This window comes from Bos indicus, chromosome 15 (genome assembly GCF_029378745.1).
Source record: "Bos indicus isolate NIAB-ARS_2022 breed Sahiwal x Tharparkar chromosome 15, NIAB-ARS_B.indTharparkar_mat_pri_1.0, whole genome shotgun sequence".
Classification (NCBI taxonomy): Eukaryota; Metazoa; Chordata; class Mammalia; order Artiodactyla; family Bovidae; genus Bos; species Bos indicus.
This window is the reverse complement of record NC_091774.1, coordinates 37373018-37399965: the sequence shown is the minus strand read 5'-3', so window position 1 is coordinate 37399965 and position 26948 is coordinate 37373018. Positions and strand designations below refer to the sequence as shown.

The window sequence follows — 26948 nt, the reverse complement described above, 5'->3', positions numbered from 1 at the left end:
TTTTAATTTAAGTTCTAATAGGACTATTTGTGTGTGTGTTTCCTTCAGTTCAGTTCAGTCGCTCAGTCATGTCCAACTCTTTGCGACCCCGTGAATCGCAGCACACCAGGCCTCCCTGTCCATCACCAACTCCAGGAGTTCACTCAGACTCACATCCATAGAGTCAGTGATGCCATCCAGCCATCTCATCCTCTGTCGTCCCCTTCTCCTCCTGCCCCCAATCCCTCCCAGCATCAGAGTCTTTTCCAAAAAGTCAACTCTTCACATGAGGTGGCCAAAGTACTGGAGTTTCAGCTTCAGCATCATTCTCTCCAAAGAAATCCCAGGGCTGATCTCCTTCAGAATGGACTGATTGGATCTCCTTGCAGTCCAAGGGACTCTCAAGAGTCTTCTCCAACACCACAGTTCAAAAGCATCAATTCTTTGGCACACAGCTTTCTTCACAGTCCAACTCTCACATCCATTAGTATATCTCTATTCCTGAGAACCTTTCTAGATCAATCTAGTTTTAGAACATTACCTATAAATAGTATTTAGATAACTTCATTTCTATTTCTATATATCAATAGAAAAAATTTTCCATTGATTAGATAACTATCCATTCTATTATTCTAATAATGATTATCTGTATTTTTCTTAAAGTATATTGAATTTTTATTTCTCCATGATAACGAGGCACATGAACATTACATAGCAATTCCTCTATCCCATCCTCACCTGTAAATTCTAGTAGCCATGAAGACAGGCACTGTTCTCTGGTGTCTTCCACAAGGCTTGTCATATAAATAAAGACTTGTAACCCAAAATAAGACAAAATAATATAGCCCCAACCTTCTCCCATTTCTGCTAAACAGAGGCACAACTTTAAACTTTTTAAACTGGTTTTAAGAAATGTACTCTATAACTTTAAATAGTATGAGTATATGCTATTTGAATTCTTAACAGAATTTAGCCAGTCCTTATTTTAGTCTCTTCTTAACACCATCTACCCAAATCCCATAAGTAGCTACTGATTCTTGTGATTTTATAGTGTCCTATGGTATATTCTCTTGCTGGCAGTTAGGATCCAGCTTTCCTGTCTGCGGTGTCAGTAACACTCATCCATCTACTTCCTTAGCTTCCCAAATTTCATTGCTATTATTTTTATCATTATCTTTCTATGTCATTTTAAACTTTGTTTTTAAACATTATTTGACTCTCATTTTAGTGAGATTTCAAGAGGAAATAAAACTAAAGGCAAGTGTTCAATCGGCCATTTTTTAAAAAATCAGAAATCTTGAGCTTTTTAATTTTTGTTTTCTACTGCTGGAAATTCAAACATGTTGCCAAAATATACTTTAGAGCATATCTCCTTTTATCATTTCTACCAGGGTGTTCAATCACGGATTCGGTTCTACAGGTCTAAATTTGACCTTATGTGACTGCTGCTGCTGCTGCTGCTAAGTCGCCTCAGTCGTGTCTGACTCTGTGTGACCCCATAGACGGCAGCCCACTAGGCTTCCCCATCCCTGGGATTCTCCAGGCAAGAACACTGGAGTGGGTTGCCATTTTCCTTCTCCAATGCATGAAAGTGAAAAGTGAAAGTGAAGTCGCTCAGTCGAGTCCGACTCTTCGCGACCCCATGGACTGCAGCCAACAAGCCTCCTCCATCCATGGGATTTTCCAGGCAAGAGTACTGGAGTGGGGTGCCATCGCCTTCTCCACCTTAGTGTGAGGAAGTCATCGATTGTTTCTTTGATCATCCATCTGCTTTGTTTCACTTTCTGGAATCCTTTTATAAATGATGTCTTAGTCTAGTTGGACTGCTATAACAAAATACTATTGACTAAGTAGCTTATAAACAACAGAAACCTATTTCTCACAGTTCTGGAGGCCCAAACTCCAAAATTAGAACTTTTCCCTGCTTTGTTCAGTTTTCTTCCACTAGTTATTTAAAAATACAGTAATAAAACCTGACCTGGGAAGTAGAACAAAAGAGACAACAGCATCTCCCAGCAAAAAGTTGAGGTTAAAACCATATTTGGAAATATCTTTCTGCTTATTTTCATTGAATGTTTCTTTCCAGCAGCATAGTTTGGGATAATATACTCAATTATAATCTAATGATATGAGATATCCTGATGTGTGACTGGGAGAAGGAATTTGAGCTCTAGGGACCAAGAAATGTGTCCCTAGGTGAGATGGGGCTCACAGGAAAGGTCTCCTGAATCTACAGAGATTTCCTTTGGGCTTCACCTTGTCTTTTCTTCAACACTTCCAAAATAATCCTCAGTGTTAGCAGTTTTAGCTCTTAGGCCTAGAAAGGACTTTGGTTCAATTTTCATTATAAGTCATTCCCATCCCTGGGGAATGTTTTCTGACAATCCTCATTAAACTTGCTATTTACAGATCAGATGGTAGAGAAATGATTACACACATTTAAAAAACCCCAAATGAAGATTGTCAGATTATTTCTGGAGCTGGGGGAGGAGAAAAGTTGAGAAGAAAAAGAAGGATGGAAAGAAGGAAAGGAAGGAGGGAAAGATGGTGGCATCACCGACTTGATGGACATGAGTTTGAGTAAGCTCCAGGAGTTGGTGATGGACAGGGAAGACTGGCATGCTGCAGTCCATGGTGTCACAAAGAGCTGGACACGACTGAGTGACTGAACTGAAGAATGGTGAGATATTTCCTAACCTAATTCATCACTTTCTACAAATCAGTTAAGAAAGCCCCAGAAAGTTGAAGATCAAGTCTGTGGTTTGAGTTCTAAGCTCAGGGACCAACAAGTCTGGTTGCCTCCTTATCTGCCCCCTTATTTCCTTCCACTTTTTTTTTTTTTTTTTTTTGAGGGCTTGCAGAGATAGGGTATTGAATGGACTTACCCTTGGGAAGTCTCACTGGCTCTTGTTCAAATAAAGTTTAAGGATATGGAGTGGTTCAAGGTTCTTGTTTCCAGCAATGAAGGAAGTGTTTGAATCTTGATTTTACCACTTCAGTCATGTCACTTGGTGGCTGCCACCCTGAATAATTCCTATCATTTTCAATACTAATCCACAGGAGTCACTTCCTGTTCTTTCAGGAAGAGGCAAGAAGGAGAATCAAAGGGAAGCTTATCTGTGTCTTTTGCAGTCTAGCTTAGCTCAGGCACAAGGAACCCACCCCACAGCTGAGCTAGGCATGCCCATGGCTGTAGGAATTAGCCACTCTGCATTCTGCTTTCTTACTCCTGCTCTGCCCTTGCTTTGGTCACTGATTCTCCCGGTTCAAAATCCAGCCCCTGCACTTCTGGACCTAAACCCAGCACTGCAAAGTTTGCACCTGTGGGGCTCTCCCTTTGGCTATCAGAGTCTTCCCTCTGAGGGAGTCCTTGCACACAGTCCTTACCACTAGAGACAGAGGCAGAGCTGGCAGAGAGCGGAGAAGGCAAGCGCTCCCTTGAGCAGTTTCTTCAAAGTCAGAATCTTTTCAGACCTTGTGACATATATGAAAGATGGTAAAAGTCTACATCCCTTTCCTCCCCTGCCCGTCAGGTCAGGATGGGAAGATGTGCCTGGGCTTCCACAGTGCCTCTGTGAAAGAAAAACTGAGACAAAAAAGAAAAACTGAGACGTTTCCTCCAAGACGTTCCTGCTCTCAGAAGGGGAAGGAGAGGGTAAGAGGACACTCCTGCTGCTGTGGGTACAAAACAGAGTCTTGATGCCATCCCCTCCCCCCAGGGAGAGTACAGCTCTAAGAGGCACCCTCACACCTGCCTGCATTTTAATTAGTATCATCCCACCATCTATCAACAGCAAGTCAACATGCTTCACACCAGGGGAGAAAAACAATCCTCGCCTTGTCAGCCCTGCTTCTCCAGGAGCAGCTGAGGGTCTCAACCCCCCTGACTCTCTGCCACTTTCTTTTCCCTGGGGGCTGTTGACAGTGTGCGGTGCAGCTTGCCATGGAGAAGGCTTTGGCATCAGAAGGTGGCAGCATGGGAACATGGCAGAATGGGCTGGGCTAGCTATTAGTCAGGCACAGGCACTCAGCACCAACCCTGTGCTCATCCACCCTGTGTACAATCCTTAGAGCAATGCTATGTGAAAGGCATGTCTGTGCTGTGCTGTGTTTAATCACTCAGTCATGTCCAACTCTGCGACCCCACAGACTGTAGCCCGCCAGACTCCTCTGTCCATGGGGATTCTCCAGGCAAGAATACTGGACTGGGTTGCCATGCCCTCCTCCAGGGAGGATTCTCCTCCTTGGTTGATGCCATGCCCTCCTTCTAGGTTGATTGCCAACCCAGGAATCAAACTGGGGTCTCCTGCATTACAGGAAGATTCTTTACCAGCTGGGCTACCAGGGAAGCCTGATGAGCATGTCTATCCCCTTCTTAATAATAGAGGCACTGTGGTTTGGAGGTATTCAGGTACTGCTCCTCACTGGTCACACTGCTAATCCGAATGCACACCTGACCCATGGATCCCTCAGGGTCTTTCTGTCTCATTTCCCCTTGACCCCCAGACAGCAGTCTGGACAGGGATTGGCCTTGAGTGTTCTCTGGTCTGCAAAGCTGGTGGTGACAGGGCCTTGCCTCACTGCCCTGGCTCCCTCACCCTCATCCATCACAGCCTACTGGATTTTAGAAGATTATCCCAGATGATCAATGCCTTTTTCTGAGATGTGAGACAACTTTCCTGACTTTAGCAGTGAGGTGAGAGGAGCTCTGTCCATTAGACAGAGACAGGAGGTAAAAATATGCAAGACTGCAAGGTTATAATGTGGAAGCCCCATAACATGTATGTGCACATGTGCACACTCGTGGGAGTATGAGTCAGAGCAGTATATGATTGTGACAAGTGTGTTTTTGGTGTGTCTACAGGTGTAAGGAGAACAGCAGGCACTGTGTGTCTACCATTCTAGACTGTAGACAACATTATGGAGTAGTGTGGCCCAGAACCACCTGGGCTGCCCTGAGTTTACTAAACCTCTCTGAGCCTCACTTCCCTCACTTATAAAGAGGTAGTGAGATGATTCAGTGGTGCCATGGATGGAAATCTCAGTATGGTGCTTGAAAGTGAAAGTGTTAGTTGCTGAGTTGTGTCCAACTCTTGTGACCCCATGGACTGTAACCCCAGGCTCTTCTGTCCATGGAATTCTCTAGGTAAGAAACTGGAGTGGGTAGCCATTTCCTTCTTCAGGGGATCTTCCGGACCCAAGCATTGAACCTGGGTCTCCCACACTATAGGGAGATTCTTTACCATCTGAGCCACCAGGGTACTTGGCACTCAATAAATTGTAGGTAGTAACTAGTGCTAAATCCCACTTGTTAGCCTAGCGTCCGTCTCTTCCAAGAAGATAAAAAAAAGGTACGTGCATACTCAGTTGTGTCCAACTCCTTGCGACCCCTTAGACTGTAGCCTGCCAGGCTCTTCTGTCCATGGAGATTCTCCAGGCAAGAATATTGGAGTGGGTTGCCATTTCCTCCTCCAGGGGATCTTCCCCACCCAGGGATTGAACCTGTGTCTCCTGCTTTGGCAGGTGGATTCTTTGCCACTGAGCCACCTGGGAATCCCAGAAAAGATAGAAAGACTTTGTCAAATGTTTTGCTGTAATCAGGACTTTATGTGCTCTCCTATATTTCCACAGTCTACCGGCCTAGGAAGCAGAGAGAAGAGAGTCTGGTCCTTTGTAGCTAATCGTCAGGGAGCCCATTCTCAGTCTCGGAGATCACTACCTCCCTAAGTTGCCCACGGAGACTATGCCTTTAACAATACTGCCCCATGTGAAATGCTTCCACTGCCTCTAAGAAAGACCCTCACTGTGCCTTCCTCTTCATGAGAATAAGAGAGACGTCCTTTCCTGGGTCAACCTTCCTCTCCTGCTCTTCCTAGTGAAACCCTAGATTCTGGAAAATCTCCATCTGCCTTTAAAGCTGGCATCTATCATCCTTATTAAGGAAAATCCCATTCAGCTGGGTCCTCAGCTACTTAGTAACAATTGTCCAATTTTCAGCCTCACTTCCTTTTATCACAGAATTGCCTGAGCAGGTGTCCTCCGCGCCTCCTCTGCTCCTCGCAGGATAATGCCTTCCTTTGTGCTCAGCCTGGCAGGAGTGGCTGTCATGGGGATGATGCTGCTGAGGACTCTAGGGACTGAGTCTTTGCCAGCCCATGATTTCTCTCCTGGGTGGTGTCGATGAAGAAGCTGGGTCTTTCCCAAGGATATAAGCCAAAGAAGCAGGTCTAAGTGTTGTTGTTTAGTCGCTAATTCATGTCTAACTCTTTTGTGACCCCATGGACTTTAGCCCACCAGGCTCCTCTGTCCATGGGATTTCCCAGGCAAGAATACTGGAGTGGGTTGCCATTTCCTTCTCCAGGGGATATTCCTAGCCCAGTGATCAAACCATATCTCATGCATTGGCGGGTGGACTTTTTACCACTAAGTCACCAGGGATGTCCTATAAGGTCTATGTGTGGTCCCCCTAAAAGGCAGAAGTTGGAAAGAGCAATGGGGAACTCAAGAGTCAGAGAGAGGGATCTCACTTTCTCCTGCAGAACATCTCAATATTTCCTGACCTGAGTAAAGTTGGCCTTCTGGAATCCCAGAACCTTCAAAGATTAGATCTTAACTCCTATTGCCCCATTACCTTTGTAGAGAGAATTTTGGTTTCCCAAATTTACAATGCCCTCTCTCCTCTTTCTTTTTTCTTTGCTGGATCCTCTTTGATCTAGCTCCCTTGGAATAAAAGAGAACTTCTTAGTTCAGGTGAATAAAAAAATGCTTCCTAGAGTAGGAAGGTTATCACAATGGCCCTTTGACAGTGCCAGAGCCCAGGATGTGAAAAGACAGGAAATGTCCAGATGCTCCAAAATACGGAGGACAACAGAGGCAGGAGTGAAAGTGGTAAAGATGATGGGAACAAGAGGAAAACACTTTCTCATTCCGCTTTTTCCTCAACCCAGAGATCTTTCTGGTGCAAGTCACGGTGCTGGGGATGAAGGAAGGAGTGGGGCTGGAGCACTGTCAGGGAAGTACAGACAATGGTGGTCAAAAAAGTGGTGCTGGGGATTGGGCTGATGAAAGCGGTGGTGATATTAATGTTGCTGAGGGTGGTAGGGATGGTTAGAGCCATCCCTGGAATATTCTCCCAATTCCATGTCAAATCAAGCCCTACATCTCGTAACACATAGTGGGAAGGAATCTGGATTTAGGAGTCAGAATTCCTACTACTCTTATAAACATATAAATCTTACTTTTTAGGTTCTCAATTTGCTTACCTATAAAATATAGAGATTGAAAGAGGTAATTCAAATAGCCCTGCTTCTTCAATAATAGGATTTCAGAATTTCAGAATTTCTGTTTTCTCAAAAACATACTAGGCCACAAATCTGCTGATCTGTGTTCTGAGAACATTTGATGCTTCAACTGTTCCTTTGGTCATTCATAGGCAGCTGTGCTGATAGCAGTGTCTTGGTCCTAGGCCTTGGATTCCCATATGGCAAAGGCCATTTGTTTCATGCATGGAACAAATCTCACATACCATAGATGTTCAGTACATGTCTGATGTTCCTTGAGGATAAAGAATCAACCAACAGTTACTGAACACTTCCTGCATTACAGGTCTTCACCTAGGTCCTAGGGATAAAGAGAATTAAAGGCACGTTTTCTGACTGTGAGGCCCCCTGAGTAGAGGCAGAAGACATGTAAAGCATAAAGTGAGGTTTTAGTAAAGTCAGTTTTATAACACACAGATGAACAAAGTGAAATGGGTGCCCGTGAAGGGTTTTAGGCAGGAGAACCATACGTTCCCAGCCTTTTCAGAAATGTCCTCTGAAGGCAGGATAGAGAGTAGACTGAGATCCAGTAAGAGAGAGGGAAGCTGGAATATGTAATAGGAAGAGCTTATGAGTCCAGGCTCTTTCTTGAGATCTGGCTGAGGGGACAGAGAGCAAAGATTAAGGGGGACTCAGGAGAAGGAATCTATAAAATTTGACAACTTATTGGATCTAGAGAGTGAGGGGTAGGGGGAATTTGGAATGGGTCTAAAATTTTGCTAGGGTGAGAAGTCCTAATAGAAGGTATGGGAAGGAGGGTTGATGATCATGGGATTAGATGAGACCATTTCTCTGCAACTTTGATCTCAGTGTGGTGCAAATGTATATATAGTAGCTATTTGGTGTGTCAACTTCTATTTCATCCTATCTTTTCCTTTCCCACATCTCAGCAGCGCTAAAGGTTCTACCAACGTGCAAAAGCCCAGAACAGGCTGGAAGGAGAGAACAGAAGGGGGCCTCATGGATCCAAGAAGTCATTGGTTTTATTTCTCAGTGACCAAATGCCTCTGTCCCAATGAGCCCCGTAACTAATCTGCTTTCAAAGGCCCAGTAGAGGTCTGAGTTTGATGCAGTTGAGTAGTGGGCTTCACTTTTTTGGTTTTTTCTTTTATTTTTTTTGGACTAAAAGCAGTTTCCATTTTATGCCTTTTGTCTCTTCATCCAAGCAAATGCCGATGGGATCTGGCAACCTGAGTTCAATAGCCAGTCCTTTTGGTCTTTCAAAGGCTATGAATGTAATAAGAGCACTCAACCCTTCTGAAGATATGCAAATCTGTGCATTTAAAAGATTTACATTCATCCTTCACAGGCCCTGAAATATAAATATGAAATACCCAGAACCTTGTCACTTCAGTAATAATTAAGCTGATGGCCTATTATGTTCGATTGCAAATCAATATAGTATCTTTTGGTGCCACTTGAGTTCTTGAGGGTTGGCATGGGGCCAGCTCCAGTTATACAATTGAATTGCTGCAGCTGCCTGGGAAACTTCGCTGCCGTTCCCATTCAGGAAGAATAGGCGGGTAACAATGGTGACCAGCCTCCCTGCAGTAATTGTGTACGAGGACACATTTCCAATGGGGTTTTTGTTCAGCAGGTGCTGTTATTTTAGTTTAATTTGAATTCTGAAATATGGAGGAGAGAAGGAGACTAATCTTAACAGCAACTAACCTACAGCTGTTCGAAAGAGGCCAGCAAACAGCATATGTTGCTTAGATGGAAATCATAATTGCTCATTCTCCCTGGGCTGTTGGCCCACCAACGTGGAGCCTCTGAAATTAGCCGGCATTTTTCCGGCATTTTCCTCAGTGGCGAGGCCTCTTGCAGAGCTTGGGAAGAGCTATTCTAGAGTGGCTCGCACCCAGGAGGCTTTTGCAGCTTCTGCATCTCCTCCTTCCTTTCTCCTTCTTGGTCAGCTGAGGTGAGTTCTAAGAGCTACACAAAACGCATCCTGGGTTGGCTTCCTCATTTGAGGCTGCCATGGGAGGCTTGAGGACATGGCCCCTGAAGAAGGCAGGTGGTTACCCTTGAGCCAGATTCCCGGGAGGGCAGTGACTCACATCGCTCTGCCTCCGAGGGAGTCGGACGTGATGGAGACACTCATTGGAATAAGAAACAACATCCGCATGGTGTGCTCCCACCGCAGCACACTTTCACACGCTTTGTATTTTTAATTATATCCTCACCACACTCCCTGGAAGGAGATGACACTATTGCCCTTTTATAAAGAGGGAAGCTGAAGGGCAGGGACAGATCCAAAGTAAAAATGGCTGGGACTGGGACATAAATCTTGAACCTTAAAATTCCATGTCCTTTTCCTTCCCCAGCTGCCTCTCTTTTACCTCTAGTGACTTCCTTTGGCTCCCTGGTGGGTAAGAAGTTCTGAGAGATGTGCTTCCTCTTGATTTCCTCTAAATCTAGAGACATGAACACAAGTCAAGACCAGATTCCACGTGGGTCCGTATTGGGAACTGAAGTTTGGGTGCTGAGCATAAGAAAGGTCAGAGGTATGGCATAATAAATGCCAAGGCCTCTTCTCTTTTCCCCTGTCCCTCCTTCCTTCTCTTCCTTCTTCCTTCTCTCTTTCTTTTCTTCTGCTCTTCCTGCCCTCCTCCCTTCTCACTTCTCTTCCCTCCTAATCTCCTTCTTTCTCCTCTACCCCTTTCCTTCCCCCCTTCCTTCCACATTTACTGAGCTCCTACTCTAAGGCAGGTAATGAACTAGGCACCATAGCGGATGCAACAATAAACAAAACATATTCCTAGCTGTCAACAATTTAGTCCAGAAGTGATTGAAACCCTACAAAATAGTAAGAGTTTGATTGCTGCCCTAAGAGTGGGATGCATAAAGTGCTGGGGTCCTGGAAAGAGAGGAATTTTTCACAGGGGATGTGACCTTTGAGATACTAGATCACGGAGGATACACAGAAAGCTTGCAGGTGGACAGAAGGGATTGGGGATTCCAGACAAGATGTGGGTCACTGATTTCATCCTATCATGGGCATATTGTTAGTAGGGTATGAGGGGGTTAAGAGCTTAGAGAGTGAACTGACCTAGCGGGGTTGCCTTACAGCATCAGTTTCAGGGCTAGCAGTGTTGGGATGAAGAGTGAGTGGGAACCATGACCTGAAGAGGGCAGGGAGGGGCCAGCAAGGATCTGCCAGGTGTCTATTGTCAATATCTCTCCTGGTCTGAGAGGTTGGGACTCTGCTAGCTTATCCTGTGTGTGGCTGGAGCAATGCTTTCCACTCAGATACTGCTGCATCAGAAGTGTGGGTGGTTCCCCAAGCTCAGGGACCTGGGATTCGCTGTGGGTCTCTGCTCTCTGTCAGCAGTCCTTTCACCTTCCTTTTTTGGAGGTCTGTCACTTCCTCAGCCTAACCTTTTATGCTCACTTCCTCTTTGCTCTGGAATGTTCCTGGCCGGGAGGTGCACTGTGATCCCTGAATCCATACCAGCTTCAGGCTCAGCTCCCAACATTTGCATATCTCATGGACTTGCCCCCTGCATTCTATACTTGAGACAAATCTCATGGTCAGGAGCATGGCTTTGGACTCATCTAGCTCTGGGTGCTAGAGAGGAATCTAGAGAGGAAGTAGAAGATGGTGTTGAAGGGCAGGGGCTTTCACATATTGCCCGGACCCGCAGTTTGATTTTGTCACTTGTAGCTATGTAACTATCACTTAATTATTTCATCTGAAAATAGGAGAACATAATCTCTAATGGATCAGGTTATTGTGATGTTTAAATTTATAAATTTAATATATTAACACAGGGCTTGGAACTAACAGCCAATGAGTTTTAGTGGTTAGTGATTCTTCCCTGGTGGCTCAGAGGGTAAAGTGTCTGTCTGCAATGTGGGAGACCTGGGTTAGATCCCTGGGTTAGGAAGATCCCCTGGAGAAGGAAATGGCAACCCACTCCAGTATTCTTGCTGGAGAATCCCATGGACAGAGAAGCCTGGTAGTCTACAGTCCATGGGGTCGCAAAGAGTTGGACATGACTGAGCGACTTCACTCACTCACTCAGTGACATAGAAGTGGTAGTAGCTGTAGGAAAGTAGCAGTGGTAGTGGTGGTAATAGTGGTGGTAATGGTAGTTCTGTAGTAATAGTAGTGGTAATGGTTAATAGTGCAGTAAGAGTAGTAGTAATGCTAGTAATGTTGTTGTTGTTATTCAGTTGCTAAGCCGTATCTGACTCTTTGTGACCCTATGTACTGCAACACACCAGGTTTCCCTATCCTTCACTATCTCCTGGAGTTTGCTCAAACTCATGCCCATTGAGTCAGTGATTCCATCCAAATATCTCATCCTCTGTCACCCCCTTCTCCTCTTCCTCAGTCTTTCCCAGCATCAGGGTCTTTTCCAGTGAGTTGACTCTTCACATCAGGTATCCAAAGTATTGGAGCTTCAGCTTCAGCCTCAGCTTTTCATTCCTTCCAATGAATATTCAGAGTTGATTTCCTTTAGGATTGACTGTTTGATCTCCTTGCCATGCAAGGGACTGTCAGGAGTCTTCTCCAGAACAATTCAAAAGCATCAGTTCTTCTGTGCTCAGCCTTCTTTATGGCCCGACTGTCACATCCCTACATGACTGCTGGGAAAACCATAGGTTTGACTATATGGATGTTTGTTGGCAAAGTAATGTCTCTGCTTTTTAATATGCTGTCTAGGTTTGTCATAGCTTTCCTTCCAAGGAGCAAGCATCTTTTAATTTCATGGCTGTAGTTACCATCTGCAGTGATTTTGAGGCCCAAGAAATTAAAATCTGTCTGCTTCCAGTTTTCCCTCTTCCATTTGCCATGAAGTGATGTGACCAGTTACCATGATCTTAGTTTTTTTAATGTTGAGTTTTAAGCCAGCATATTCACTCTGCTCTTTCACCCTCATCAAGAGGCTGTTTAGTTCCTCTTCACTTTCTGCCACTAGGGTAGTATCATCTGCATATCTGAGTTTGTTGATATTTCTCCCAGCAATCTTGAGTCCAGCTTGTGATTTGTCCAGCCCAGCATTTTGTATAATGTACTCTGTATATAAGTTAAATAAACAGGGTAACAAACAAGTCTTGACATACTTGAGTACTTGATGCACTCATTTCCTAATTTTGAACTAGGAATATGGTAGTAATAGTAGTGCTAATGGTAGTGGTATTAATAGTGGTGCTCATGGTAGGGGTAATAATAGTATTGGCAATGGCAGTGTTTAATAAAAGTAGTGGGAATGACTGTTTTGTGGATACCATAGGAAAGTTTCTACTACACCTCATCTTAACCGAACACTGGGCAAATAATACCTCTCACAGCTGTAATAATGTTAATGAACAATCAAATTCCACAGACATTTACTGAGCACTCTGAATATGTGAAATTGTCTGTAACCCAGAGTCTGTCGCATGGAATTTCACTAAGTGTTGATAAGTTTAAATGTAAATCCCCTTATGGGTTGAGGAACTGGCATTTTTCCTTTGTGATTCTTTTTTACAGACAAAGCACAGGCATCAGAGGGGAACGAAGCCAAACTATTGTGTGTAAACAGGTGTAAACCAAGGGCAGGGACTATTTTGTCTCTTTCACCACTGGGTCCTCATGGCCCAGCACCATGCCTGGTATGACAAATATTGGCAATATTTAAGTAACACATATGCATAATGAGTATTTGTTGAATGTGGGATGAATGAATGTGCTGCACTGCCCAAGACAAAGACCAGGGAGACTCTAGAAGAGTGTCAACTTGAAGCAGTGATGACCATTTGGCTCTTAGCCCTTGGTTAGGATGGGAAGGGAAGAAACTCAGCTGGGGAGGTGGGGGAGTTGAGGGCCACCTAAGATGAAAGAGCTCTGGCCTCCCTTGGTAAATGTGGAGAGACTGCTATAGAACAGCTCCTCTGCCTCTATTACTTTAGGCAAGCCAGACAGACCAAGGATGTGTGTGGGTGGGAATTTATTTTGGCAGCTCAAGTAAGGAAGCCAAGCCAAGAGCCTGAGGCTCTTCAGTGAAACACCACATGTTAATCGCAATCTATCCTGGGTAATCCCAGCAAGCATTTTGATCTCAGGGAAGAGTAACCCAAGATCAAACAGCTTCTGTAAGAGGCTTGTTCTTGGGTGGTTCAGTGATAAAGGAGGATGTGAGTAAGGTCTGGGGAAGAAACAATTTGTTCATGTGGGCTTTGTCAGACTGGGAAGCCCATTCCACCTCCCAGATTATGACAGCAGGGGAGGATGGGTCCCCTCACCTGCCAATGGCTGAAGTGACTTCTTTGCCACTGTAAAAAGTACACGGACATTTGGAACACATTGTAAGAAGAAAACAAAGAAAAACATTATAAAGTAGAAGGAGCCTCTAAGAAAATAGCTCTAGTAGGCTCTGGTAGGTGGGGGTCACGAAGATACAGCCTCTGAGAGCAGGCTGTCTCCACTAGGAACAAGCAACCAACTCTAGTCTCTGAGTCACGTCTCACAGGTGTCAGCTTGGCAGAGGTGGACCCTGACTGCTCTGGGAAGAGACTCACGAGCGCTGGTGTATCTATCCCTCTGGATGTGCATCCCACCCTCCACCCCAGGAGGTGGATACAGCCTCACCATTTCCCAGTTAACCAATCACCAAAAAATCTGTAGTTCTGGTCAAGGTGGAGTTACTGGCCGATGGCCATATATTTCTGTAAAAAAAAAAAAAAAAGTATATATATATATGAATGTACATATAAAAATATATGTGTATCAGAGCATTGTCAACATTTTAATCACTTAAAATATCAGATTCTCTCTCTCTCTCTATTCCCTCCACCACACACACACCCAAATACACACATACCATTCCACATGCTTACATCCACCAGATGCTCTGGTTTTAGACAGAAGAACCATATATTCCCAGCCTGGGGATTTGGGTAGGAAGAGACTGAAGGAGTGAATGGGCTTCAGGTTCATGACCAGGGCTTCAGTAAGTGCAGCTCTTCTTCTATCTCTTTTGTATGTTGGGCTTTTGGAGAATTATTCATGTGGAAAAAATGTTTCTTTGCAAAATAACCCCCCAAAACAAACAAAAACCACCCAAAGAAAACAACATTAGAAATGATCACTTAATGTTTAGCACTCAGTAGATATCAGGCACTTAATAAATAGCCCCTTCTCCTCAACATCTTTTCCCAAAAAATGGCAATTGCTATTTCCAGTGGCTTTTGCTTCATGTACTTTTAAAAGCAGGAAAAAAAAAAAACACCACTAAGTGCTTGCCACTTGCATCTAATTATGAGAATGGTTGGTCCAGTGATTCTGTGTGTCGAGATCACAACTCCGGTGCTTATCTCTTAATCCATCAGTTTCAAATGACTGTCCAGGGACTCATTTTTCTTTGGTGTGACTTCTGTCTGCAGCCAAAATTTCCTGGACCTGCCTGAACTCCCATCTCCACACAGCTCCCCTTTCACTTAGCTGACCTGATAAATAGCCAACAAGGTCTGGTTTCAGCAATGGACACATTTCGCTAGAAAACAATTAAAGTGACCAAAACCTGTTGAGATCTGATAAATATTCACTCACCCACCTGAACAGATGCCAGTTACAGCAGAAGAAAAATACAGCTCCTGGAGTCAGGGGACTTGCCCTGGTCTAGGTCTTCTAGCACAAGTGTCAAAAGAAATGGGATAAAACAAATATAATCTTACAATAAGAAAGACATCAGGGAATGAAGAAAGGCAGAGTACAGGTTTCTATCCATGTGAAAGTGATATTCAGGGATCCCATGCATCAGTGTGTCTCCCTTTTAGCGGAAATGGTGACTTGGATGTGTCCGCTCCTTGTTAAGAGTAGCATAGCACATCTTTGGGTTTCTCCCTAGTGTCTGGAACAGGAACCTAAGATTCAAAAGACACAGGGCCACTCCTCAGACTCCTCTGATCCCTTAGGAGGGGTAACAGTTTCAGCACAGTCTGGGAAAATCCACCCGGGGTGGTGGCTAAAACCAGAGATTCTGGAATTTCATAAGGGCAACCACCTCTGCCAGTAGGGGATTAAAGAACTGTATGGCAGAAGTGGCATTTCAAGTGGGTCCTTGGACGTGGAGGTAAGGGAAGGGCTCTTAAGGATGAGAAGATTATGTGAATGAAAATTGGGAGAGAGGAGAATGTAGCAGTGCTCAGGATTCTGGAAAATCCCATGGTTTAGAGAAAGAATATCAGGCTCTGATCCAAAGCTCTATCTGTTCATGAGGAAACTGAGGTTCAGAGAAGGAAAGTTATGGGTGCAAACTCACATAGCCCATTACAGGCTGCTAATGAAGCTCCATAGTGATAGCTAAGAGCACATGAAGTCTCAGTGGGCAATACAAGAGTGGTTAATCACTCGTTGACTGAAAGAAATTTTTGAGTTAGGAGGAAATGCAGTGCTGTAGGTGATAGGAGAAGCCTTCCTGGAGAAAGTGCAAGGAAAGTTTCTCAAAGACAAGAGCAGCAGAGAAGAAAGAGAACAAGAACTTCTGACTGTGGGGCTCAGACATTGGGTTAGGCACCATGCACTCTGACTTGATAAAAAGATTAATTGCAGTTACTATTTTTGTTGACTGATTCTATGCCAGGTGTTTTATTTATATCACCTCCAATCAATGAAATGATTCTTCTGGATAGGAATAATTGTCCCAGTTTTACAGATGAGAAAACAAAGTGTGATAAGTAACTTCCTGAATCCACCCAGTTGGCTGGAATCAGAGCTAGGATATAAAAAAGGCCTGCTTTCTATAACAGATTGAGTTTTATGATGTCTTTGTGTATTTATTTACTTAACAATTACAACATAAATAGCATTCCATTTTACATATGTGAAAACAAGTTCAGAGTAGTTATGACATATGCCCAAGATCCCACAGCAAGAGTGTGATGTCTTTTTTTTTTAATTTAAATTTATTTATTTTAATTGGAGGCTGATTGCTTTACAACATTGTATTGGTTTTGCCATACATCAACATGAATCCACCCGTAGTGGATTGTTGACGTATGTTGTTGTATGGCAAAACCAATACAATATTGTAAAGCAATCAGCCTCCAATTAAAATAAGTAAATTTAAATTAAAACAAAAAAAGAACTGATGTCTTTTTTTTTTTAAACCAGAGAGTACACTCTTTCACCAGTCTGGTTTTGGATGTGCCTAGTAGGAAGGGACTGGAGAAGGCAATGGCAACCCACTCCAGTACTTTTGCCTGGAAAATCCCATGGACGGAGGAGTCTGGTATGCTGCAGTCCATGGGGTTGCTAAGAGTTGGACACGACTGAGTGACTTCATTTTGATTTTTCACTTTCATGCATTGGAGAAGGAAATGGCAACCCACTCCAGTGTTCTTGCCTGGAGAGTCCAGGAACGAGGGACTCTGGTGGGCTGCCGTCTATGGGGTTGCACAAATTCGAACATGACTGACGTGACTTAGCAGCAGCAGCAGTAGGAAGGGACAAGGCAAAAATGTAGAGACATAGAGGCTGGAACAAAAGCATACCCCTGCAGGATGTTAAGGCAACGTAACCCCTGTCCATCAAAGTCTAGATGGATGTTGTTGTTTTTCAGTCCCTAAGTCATGTCCAACCCCATGGACTGTAGCACACCAGGCTCCTTTGTCCTCCACTGTCTCCTGGAGTTTGCTCAGACTCAGGTCCACTGAGCCGGTGATGCTGTCTAACCATCTCATCCTCCGTCCCCCACTTCTACTCTTCCCATCAATCTTTCCCAGCACCAGGGTCTTTTCCAGTGAGTTGGTTCTTTGTATCTAGTGGCCAAAGTATTGGAGTTTCAGCTTCAACATCAGTCCTTCCGATGAGTATTCAGGGTTGATTTCCTTTAGGATTGACTGGTTTGATCTCCTTGCTGTCCAAGGGACTCTCAAGAGTCTTCTCCAGCACCACAACTTGAAAGTATCAACTTTCCAATTCTCAGTCTTCTTTATGACCCAACTCTCACGTCCATACATGACCACTGGAAAAACCATAGCTATATGGACTATATGGACCTTTGTCAGCAAAGCGATGCCTCTGATTTTTAATACACTGTCCTGTGTGGATGTGAAGGGTGCAAAGCCTTGATCTTGGCTCTACTTCCTGTTCTCAACCAATATCTTCTCAGGCCTCAGCTAGGCATCTTTGCTTTTCCTACATTGTGCTTTGGGTGATAAAAGAAAAATTCTCTTCCTTTACTCTATTGATTTTAGACAGAGTTTTGTAACAACTCTCTAGCTCCCTAATCTCTGGGCAAGCCATTTCCTTTCTCTGAGCCTCAGTTTCCTCCTCTGTAAAATGGGAGCTTCAATCTCTGCTTCAAGAAATGTGTGGGTAATAAACTAAACAATATTAACTGAGGGTTAAGGATTACGTCTGGTACATATTTGGCACCTGTACACAGTTGTCATAGCAGTAATATTATCGTGGATGGTGCAGTTGTTAATATTATTTTTCATTTACCTCAGCCACTCAGTCCCCAGCCCCCAGAATCCACTGAACCAGAACCAGCTGGCCAACAACCCTACTATTCTTTCCCTGCTGACAATACTCCTTTTTGCTATGTGGGAAAAAGGACTGAGCTAGAAAGATGGGTGGGGGTGATAACAGGAGTGGGATATACCAGTTGTTTCTTGGCAGTAATTCATGGAAGTGATGATGGAACCTGGGGTAAGGGACAGCAGATAAAGGAAGGTTTGCCCCATGGCCAACTGAGAGTCCCTGGGGAAACCAATTTCTAAGAAGAAAATCAAGTCTCTTTCCTCTCCACTCTCTTCATTCCTGCCCCACCCTCCTCTGCCAACTCTGGGCTCCAGCTGGTCTGGGAGGCAGCTCACCTCTGCCTGGTCATTAACAGTTCATTTGCTTAAATACCCATCATCATTACTGCCAATGGCTCCTCAGGGCACCATCGCATCCCAGGAACTGCTGCAGACACTCTCCTCTGACTGATGGCCCCACACTCGGCCCTGCCACCTGCTAATGACTCCTGGGCTGACAGCCCAGCTCGGAGGCAGCAGGATGTGGAACTATGAAGGGGGTCTGCCTTTCTCCTTGTGAGTCCCTCTGACCCTCACAGTCCTGGAAAGGACTTGGCCTGAAAATGATGATGCCCCCTATGCTCCCTGGAACCAGCAGAGAACCCGAGAGAAACAAAGTCCTCTGTGAGGAAACAGAAGGTATCCTCACTGCCGTCCTTCTCCAGTCTCACCTCCAGAGAGCTTGTCTCTGCTCATGCCCCAGGATGTCTCTACCTTCCTTTTGCTTGCAGGGTGCTCCTCTTAAATGAGCTGGTGGATGCAAACCTGAGAGCAGGAAACTCCTCTGACATGAGCACCATATCCTGCCAGTCCATGAAGAAACTCTCCTCTCTCTTCATCTCCACTCGCGAGTAGGTGGGCTTGCACCCTCTTTGCAGATAAAGAATCTGAGGCTCACAAAGTTCGAGTGAGCTTCCCATGATCACACAGTTAGCAGGTGGCAGAGTCGGTGTTCAAACTCAGTTTGGTCTGAATCCAAAGGCTGTGCTTTTGTTTCTGCCCTCACTCTTCAGAGTGAGGGGAACTTGGGGATTTAGCAAAATTCAGAAGCTGACAGCAACAGACTAGTTGAGCAGCTGCCCTATCTATGGAAGCATTTTCTCTTGAGACTTTTTGCTCAACTCTGGAAACAGTCTGTGGTTTTGTTTATTTGAGGGAAATTCCCTACTTTTCCCTTTCCCCAGCACGCTGAGCCCTGCCCTCTTCTGCTTTCTGCACAGCCTCATAAACAGGATGCTGAAGTAGGCCTTGTTATTTACCCATTTTCAGGCGAGGGATTTGAGGGTAGAGAGGTTAAATAATTGACTCACAGTCAAAGCTACTAAGCTAGACCCCTCAGAGGGCAAGACTTGAGGGCTGTCTCTTTCCGAACATCTTTCCTATGCTCTGCCATAGTGAAACTTCTGAAACCAGCTGTAGTTTAAGCTGTGGTATTGGAAGTTTGGAATCAGAACTCTGTGGGATGAAGCAGATTTAGAAGGGCCTAAAACCTAGATGTGCTTTGTTGTAGGGCCACAGCACGGAGCTTGATCTGGTAAAGTGGGGAGCAAGCATCTCACTGGGCAGATGGAACATCAGGAAGAGGCAGAAGTGATGCTGAAGTCAACTGCCAGTGGCAGGAGGGGACAGGGCAGGAAGCAGGATCTAAGACAGGTTTTGAGAGCTGTCTGAAGGTCAGTCACAGGGCTGGAGGTCAGGCTCAGTGGAGGCCTGGCAATCTGGCAGCCTGGGCTAGATTCTGGGTGAAGAAGAAATGCATTCAGAAGGAAACCTTGGGTCCCATAAGTGAATTTCTGGTCTGACCCCCAAGCCAGGCAGAGTCAGCCACCCTCTCCTCTGGCTCCCCAACTTATCACCGATATTCCTATTATCACACTTCTTCATCAGTGTTGAAAAGCCATCCATGGCATTCTTTGGCTTAAAACATTTTAGTGGTTACCTAAAGATAAATGCCAAACTCCTTACAATGATTTACAAGGTCCTCTATAATCCAGTCATGGATTGCACTCCAGCCTCATTGGTCACCCCCCGCTAGTAAGTTTTATTCCATTGACATAGTACAACTTTCAATCCATATCTCAATAGATTTCCTTTCATCATCTCATACCTAATACATATGGTTCCCTAGCTTGGAAAATATCCCCATCGCTCTACCCACAGCCCCACCACCTCATGTATTCACACTTACTTCCTATTGCCTGGTGGACTCCTATTTATGCTTCAGCTTAGACATTGCTGCTATGAGGAGCAATTCTTAGACAGCTCCCCCTGCCCCCAGTCCTAATGTCCAGGTCAAATTTAAATGCCCTTGTATTTCCTCTTAGTCTCTGGTATTTCCCCTGGCATAGCTCTTGCCCACTATGATTGTTTATTTGTTTTTAATGGGCCTTACACTCTCAGTTCCATGAGGGCAGGCCCTTTTTCTTTTTCACTGTTTTAACACTATCTGAAAGAAAAGAAGCGAAAGACAGAGGAGAAAAGGAAAGATATACCCATTTGAATGCAGAGTTCCAAAGAATAGCAAGGAGAGATAAGAAAGCCTTCCTCAGTGATCAATGCCAAGAAATAGAGGAAAACAATAAAATGCAAAATACTAGAAATCTCTTCAAGAAAATTAGAAATACCAAGGGAACATTTCATGCAAAGATGGGAACAATAAAGAGAGAAATGGTATGGACCTAACAGAAGCAGAAGATATTAAGAAGAGGTGGCAAGAATACACAGAACTGTACAAAAAAGATCTTCATGACCCAGATAATCACGATGGTGTGATCACTCACCTAGAGCCAGACATCCTGGAATGCAAACTCAAGTGGGCCTTAGGAAGCACTACTACAAACAAAGCTAGTGGAGGTGATGGAATTCCAGTTGAGCTATTTTAAATCCTAAAAGATGATGCTGTGAAAGTGCTGCAATTAGTATGCCGGCAAATTTGGAAAACTCAGCAGCGGCCACAGGACTGAAAAAGGTCAGTTTTCATTCCAATCCCAAAGAAAGACAATGCCAAAGAATGCTCAAACTATTGCACAATTGCAGTCATCTCCTATGCTAGCAAAGTAATGCTCAAAATTCTCCAAGGCAGGCTTCATCTGTGAACTTCCAGATGTTCAAGCTGGTTCTAGAAAAGGCAGAGGAACCAGAGATTGAATTGCCAACATCTGTTGGATCATTGAAAAAGCAAGAAAGTTCCAGAAAAACATCTATTTCTGCTTTATTGACTATGCCAAAGCCTTTGACTGTGTGGATCACAACAAACTGTGGAAAATTCAAGAGATGGGAATATCAGACCACCTGACCTGCTTCCTGAGAAATCTGTATGCAGGTCAAAAAGCAACAGTTAGAACTGGACATAGAACAACAGACTGATTCCAAATTGGGAAAGGAGTACGTCAAGGCTGCATTTTGTCACCCTGTTCATTTAACTTATATACAGGGTACATCATGAGACATGCTGGACTGGATGAAGCACAAGATGGAATCAAGATTGCCAGGAGAAATATCAATAACCTCAGATATACAGACGACACCACCCTTATGGCAGAAAGTGAAGAAGAACTAAAGAGCCTCTTGATGAAAGTGAAAGTGGAGAGTGAAAAAGTTGGCTTAAAACTGAACATTCAGAAAACTAAGATCATTGCATCTGGTCCCATCACTTCATGGGAAATAGATGGGGAAACAGTGGAAACAGTGACAGACTATATTTTGGAGGGCTCCAAAATCACTGCAGATGGTGACTGCAGTCATGAAATTAAAAGATGCTTGCTCCTTGGAAGAAAAGTTATTACCAACCCAGACAGTGTATTAAAAAGCAGAGACATTACTTTGCCAACAAAGGTCCATCTAGTCAAAGCTTTTCATATAGAAGAGAAAAGCAGGAATAACGTTTGTTCCTATGTAGATTTGATGTTGATACATAGTAGAAAACCTTAAGAGATGATTGATATTTGGTCTTGGTTGCAGAGTGCTCATTTAAAATGCTGAATTATGTGCAAACTACATTTTACATGGAAATGTATCTCAAATAGTTCCCATTTGTGTTCTCTTCCATTAGAGGTCATTTCTATGTAAAACCATCAAAATTGCCTTTATAGGTCATGTTCATTTGACGGCCCCTAAACCCTTCAGTTCAGACGGTAAAGCGTTTGCCTGCAATGCAGGAGACCTGGGTTTGATCCTTGGGTCGGGAAGATCCCCTGGAGAAGGAAATGGCAACCCACTCCAGTATTCTTGCCTGGAGAATCCCATGGACGGAGGAGCCTGGGGGTCTACTCCACGGGGTTGCAAAGAGTCGGACATGACTGAGCAACTTCACTCGCTCACTCACTCAAAGCTATGGTTTTTCCAGTAGTCATGTATGGATGTGAGAGTTGGACCGCAAAGAAAGCTGAGTGCCGAAGAATTGATGCTTTTGAACTGTGGTGCTGGAGAAGACTCTTAAGAGTCCCTTGGACTGCAGGGAGCTCAAATTAGTCAATCCTAAAATAAATTATCCCTGAATATTCTTTGGAAAGACTGAAGCTGAAACTCCAATACTTTGGCCACCTGATGCGAAGAACTGACTCATTTGAAAAGACCCTGATGCTGGGAAAGCTTGAAGGCAGGAGGAGAAGGGGACGACAGAGGATCAGATGGTTGGATGGCATCACCGACTCAATGGACATGAGTCTGAGTAAACTCTGGGAGTTGGTGATGGACAGGAGGCCTGGCGTGCTGCAGTCCACGGGGTCTCAAAGAGTCAGACATGACTGAGTGACTGAACTGAACTGAACTGATGTGTAGTAAGTGGTCAAGCAATTTTACTAAATGATTGAATGGCCTCCATGTTTTTGCATAAGAGATTGTTTCTTTCCCAGACTGTCAACTTCAGGCTTCAGGAGCCTCCCACAGTGTGGGTCCAGAGCAGCCAGAAATACACTTTGACTTGACTGAAGGCAACAGGAGATGTGGGCACTGGATCCAAGGCCTGTCCAAGTCAGGCTCAGGTCATGGCAACTGGAACCGGTTTGTGCTGGGTCCTGATGTTAGTGTCAGGCTGCAGACAGAATGGCCATGCTGAGCCACCTCATGTCCCCAACAACAGCTACTTAGAGTACCTCTAGCTGAGGATGGGACTGCTCTCTGAGCCTCTTTTGGAGCCAACCTGAAATTGGTATCATGTGATCCCTTTTGTGGAAAAATTGGGACCATGGGAGTTGGGCTTATGGAAGTTTCCTGGTGGGAGAGACTGACTGAGGGGGAAACGGGGTGTTGTTCTGATGGGCGGGGCCGTGCTCAGAAAATCTTTAATCCAATTTTCTGTTGATGGATGGGGCTGTGTTCCCTCCCTGTTGTTTGACCTGAGGCCAAACTATGGTGGAGGTAATGAAGATAATGGTGACCTCCTTGAAGAGGTCCCATGCACGCACTGCTGCATTCAGTGCCCCTGACCCTGCAGCAGGCCACCGCTGACCCATGCCTCTGCCAGAGACTCCTGATCTCTTCCAGAGATGCCAGAGACTCCTCCACTAGGACTTAGTCATGTATGGATGTGAGAGCTGGACTATAAAGAAAGCTGAGCACTGAAGAATTGATGCTTTTGAACTGTGGTGTTGGAGAAGACTCTTGAGTGTCCCTTGGACTGCAAAGAGATCCAACCAGTCCATCCTAAAGGAGATCAGTCCTGAATATTCATTAAAAGGACTGATGCTGAAACTCCAATACTTTGACCACCTGATTCAAAGAACTGACTCACTAGAAAAGACCTTGATTCGGGGAAAGATTGAAGGCAGGAAGAGAAGGGGATGACAGAGGATGAGATGGTTGGATGGCATCACTGACTCAATGCACACAAGTTTGAGTAAGCTCTGGGAGTTGATGATGGACAGGGAGGCCTGGCGTGCTGCAATCCATGGGGTCACAAAGAGTAGGACATGACTGAGGGGCTGAACTGAACTGAACTGATGGGAGCTGGGACTGAGACAGAGTGGGCAATGGGACCCAAGATGGAGAAGTCCATGAGCAAGAGAAGGCAACTAGAAGGAGAGGAAGCTGACTTGTATAGTCACCAGCTGACAGTGGGTGACCAAGAGCCAAAATGGCCTTTCCTCTTGCCTTCCCAAGGGAGAGTCTAGGCTGGAGGGACCCCCAGAGGAGAGGTCCCAGGAAAGGCTCAGTCCAGGGAAAAGTACACATATCACCGTGAGGGCCCAAAAGGAGGAGGGACTCATCTTGAAGCAAGTCAAAGAGCTGATGCAGCTGAAAGGAGACTGACAGACATGTTCTGGCTCAGTCTCTGGCCAGAGTAAGCTGACAAGCCTCTTTCCATCTCTGAACTTCAGTTTCCATCTCAACATAATGAGAAAGTTGGTCCTAAGTTTTGCAATTACATAACCTGCTCAGACTGGCATCTGACAGTCACCTGCGTTTATGCCAACTTCATCCAGTTATATCCACCCAACTTTACCAAACACTAATGTGTGTAGAGATTAAGAGCATAGGCCCTGAGTCAGATCACTGGGGGCTGAACTCCAATCTTGCTACTTGCTACATGTGGGACCTTATTCTTGACTTGTCTGTGATAAGCTTTCTCCTTCTGTAAAATAGGGATAGCAGTTATACCAACTTCATCAGAATACTGGGCTTCACAGGTGGCTCAGCTGGTAAAGAACCCACCTGCCTATGCAAGAGATACAAGAGACACAGTTTTGATCTCTAGGTTGGGAATATCCCCTGGAGTAGGAAATGGCAACCCACTCCAATATTTTTGCCTGGAAAATTCCATGGGCAGAGGAGCCTGACCATCTATATATATTATATATAGTCCATGGAGTTGTGAAAGAGTTGGACATGACTGAGCACACACACACACACAAACACACATCAGAATGTTAATGGTTCCATGAGACAATGCAGACAAAGCAGAGCCTGGTACATAATATGTGCTCAGTGAACATTAGATAATATTACTCAGAGTTAAGGTTTTATGAAAACACCCATGTGATTTCCATTCATTTTCCTTGGCCTCACCCTTGCCCTACCTCCACATCTATCTACACCTAACCCATCCCTCAAGTTTGGTGCATTAGGGATTTTCAGAGAATTAAAATCACCAGTAGTTGAGGAAGCTAATACTTAGAGAGTTTAAGAATTTACCTAAAGAAGTAAACTTCACAAGTAGGGGATCCAGGATTCAAATATAAATCTGTTGTCTCTAAACACCTGCTTTTGCCAGTAGATTAAGCTATTTCCTTAACTGACAATATGTAAATAATTCACCCCTGTGTGTTTGCCCTTTTTGGTTTGTAAGCCGCTAAAAGGAAGGGATTTATGTTTCCCTCGGTCTTTTTCTGAGCTTAGGATCATGGCTGCTGCTGCTGCTGCTGCTAAGTCACCTCATTCGTGTCCGACTCTGTGCGACCCCATAGATGGCAGCCCACCAGGCTCCCCCGTCCCTGGGATTCTCCAGGCAAGAACACTGGAATGGGCTGCCATTTCCTCCTCCAATGCATGAAAGTGAAAAGTGAAAGTGAAGTCGCTCAGTCGTGTCTGACTCTTAGCGACCCCATGGACTGCAGCCTACCAGGCTCCTCTGTCCATGGGATTTTCCAGGCAAGAGTACTGGAGTGGGGTGCCATCGCCTTCTCCGAGGATCATGGCTAACACTTGCTAAAAAGGAGATATACCTGGTAGTTGGAGGTTGGACACAACTGTGTGTGTGAAAAAGGGTTGAAGTTTTTCATGAAGACTCCAGGTACCTTCTTGGGAAGAAAGGGTAAGGAACTAAACCTCTGCATGGGACAGATTATGAGAATTCAGTGGATACATGACCTTGAGAATGGGCGATAGACCCAGAACTGGCCTGGCTAGTCCCTTGGCAAGTTAGTACCCTAGGGAAGTGGCTGAGTGACTGAATTTAAAGAGGGGATCCTAGGCCAGGGGAACAGGCTGAGCAGACCCTCACCCCCTTGAAGAACCACTGCTTCTGGGGCAGGGTCTGCTCTAACATCCACAGCAGACTGTAGCAGGGCACTCAGCCACATGACTTCCAGCTCCACCAGCAGGGAGAGCTTATCTCAGCAGAGGACAGAGGAGTCAGTGGTGGAGAGAGGGCAGCTGTTTAAATTGCCCACACGTCTGCCTGGACAGAGGGCCTCCAGGTTTACACCTCCTTTAATGTTTAAAGGCTAACACAGATCACAAAACAAATCTCACTCTCCATCCTGTCGCGTGCAATGTAATGGCAGAGCTGTCAGAAAGACACTTGGCAGTACACATCCTTCTACTTGGCATGATATAATTTGCACCACCTCTACAAACTTTTCCTAACTATTTCCTAAAAATAGTGCTTCAATTAGAAACTGACACAACTTCTGTTGGAGAAGGTGTGAACAGCCGTGACACCCTCCATAAGGGAAGGAACAGGTGAGACCCCAGTAGATCATCAAATGCCAAATGATACACTATAATGTATGGTAATTGGTTATTATTAAAATAGTCTATTGCTTATCACACAGTAGCTAAATTGCCTTTCAGTTGCTCTATAATTAACCAGTGATGGGTGATCTGTTTTCTTCTTTGGGAGCTGGGTACCAAAGGTATCAGAGCAGAATCTGTCACAACAGAAAAAGAGAGCATGGAGAGGGGAGGGTTTCTGCCAAGGTGGGGCTGAGCCAGGTTCTTTTAAAAGTCCCTGGCAGGGCCAAATGCCCTGAGGGGTCCCCACAGGGCCAGGGAACAGAGGAGAAGTTCACCCTTGTCAGGCCTTCCCCTGACTTGTGTGGCTTCTTAACTTGTCTGCCAGCAGAGACAAGACACATTTGTGTGGAGTGAGGCAGGGCTGGGGATGCAAATGCCTGCTGCTATTCCGCCACTGAAGCTGGTAGAGGATTCTGAGGCTAGTGATGTGGTGGGGGGCTAAGGCTGAGTCTCTGAGGGTACGAAGTGAGACTCAGCAGCTCTCAGGGAAACCTGGATTGGACCCCCAGGGAACTAGAGACAGCAGGTGTATTTGAGATGAAGACTTGGCCCAAGATAGCATGAGAGAGGAGAAGGCAAGGCCAAAGAATCCAAGAGATGGAAAGTACAGAGCAGCTGGAGTCTCATATCTCATTACTCAGATGAAAAAGAGGGAGCAAGAGAGGGAGGGGCTTGTTCAGA

At 44.9% G+C, this 26948-nt stretch overlaps 1 long non-coding RNA gene across 1 annotated transcript in view; it reads left to right on the top strand.

Annotated features, from left to right (window-relative positions):
- Nucleotides 1–3409: 3409 nt before the first annotated feature.
- Nucleotides 3410–26948, top strand: part of LOC139187134 (uncharacterized) — a 46013-nt gene continuing 22474 nt past the window's right edge. Inside the window, exon 1 of the long non-coding RNA XR_011570772.1 lies at nucleotides 3410–3634. This is a non-coding gene — a long non-coding RNA (uncharacterized lncRNA). The remainder of the gene's footprint in view (nucleotides 3635–26948) is intronic.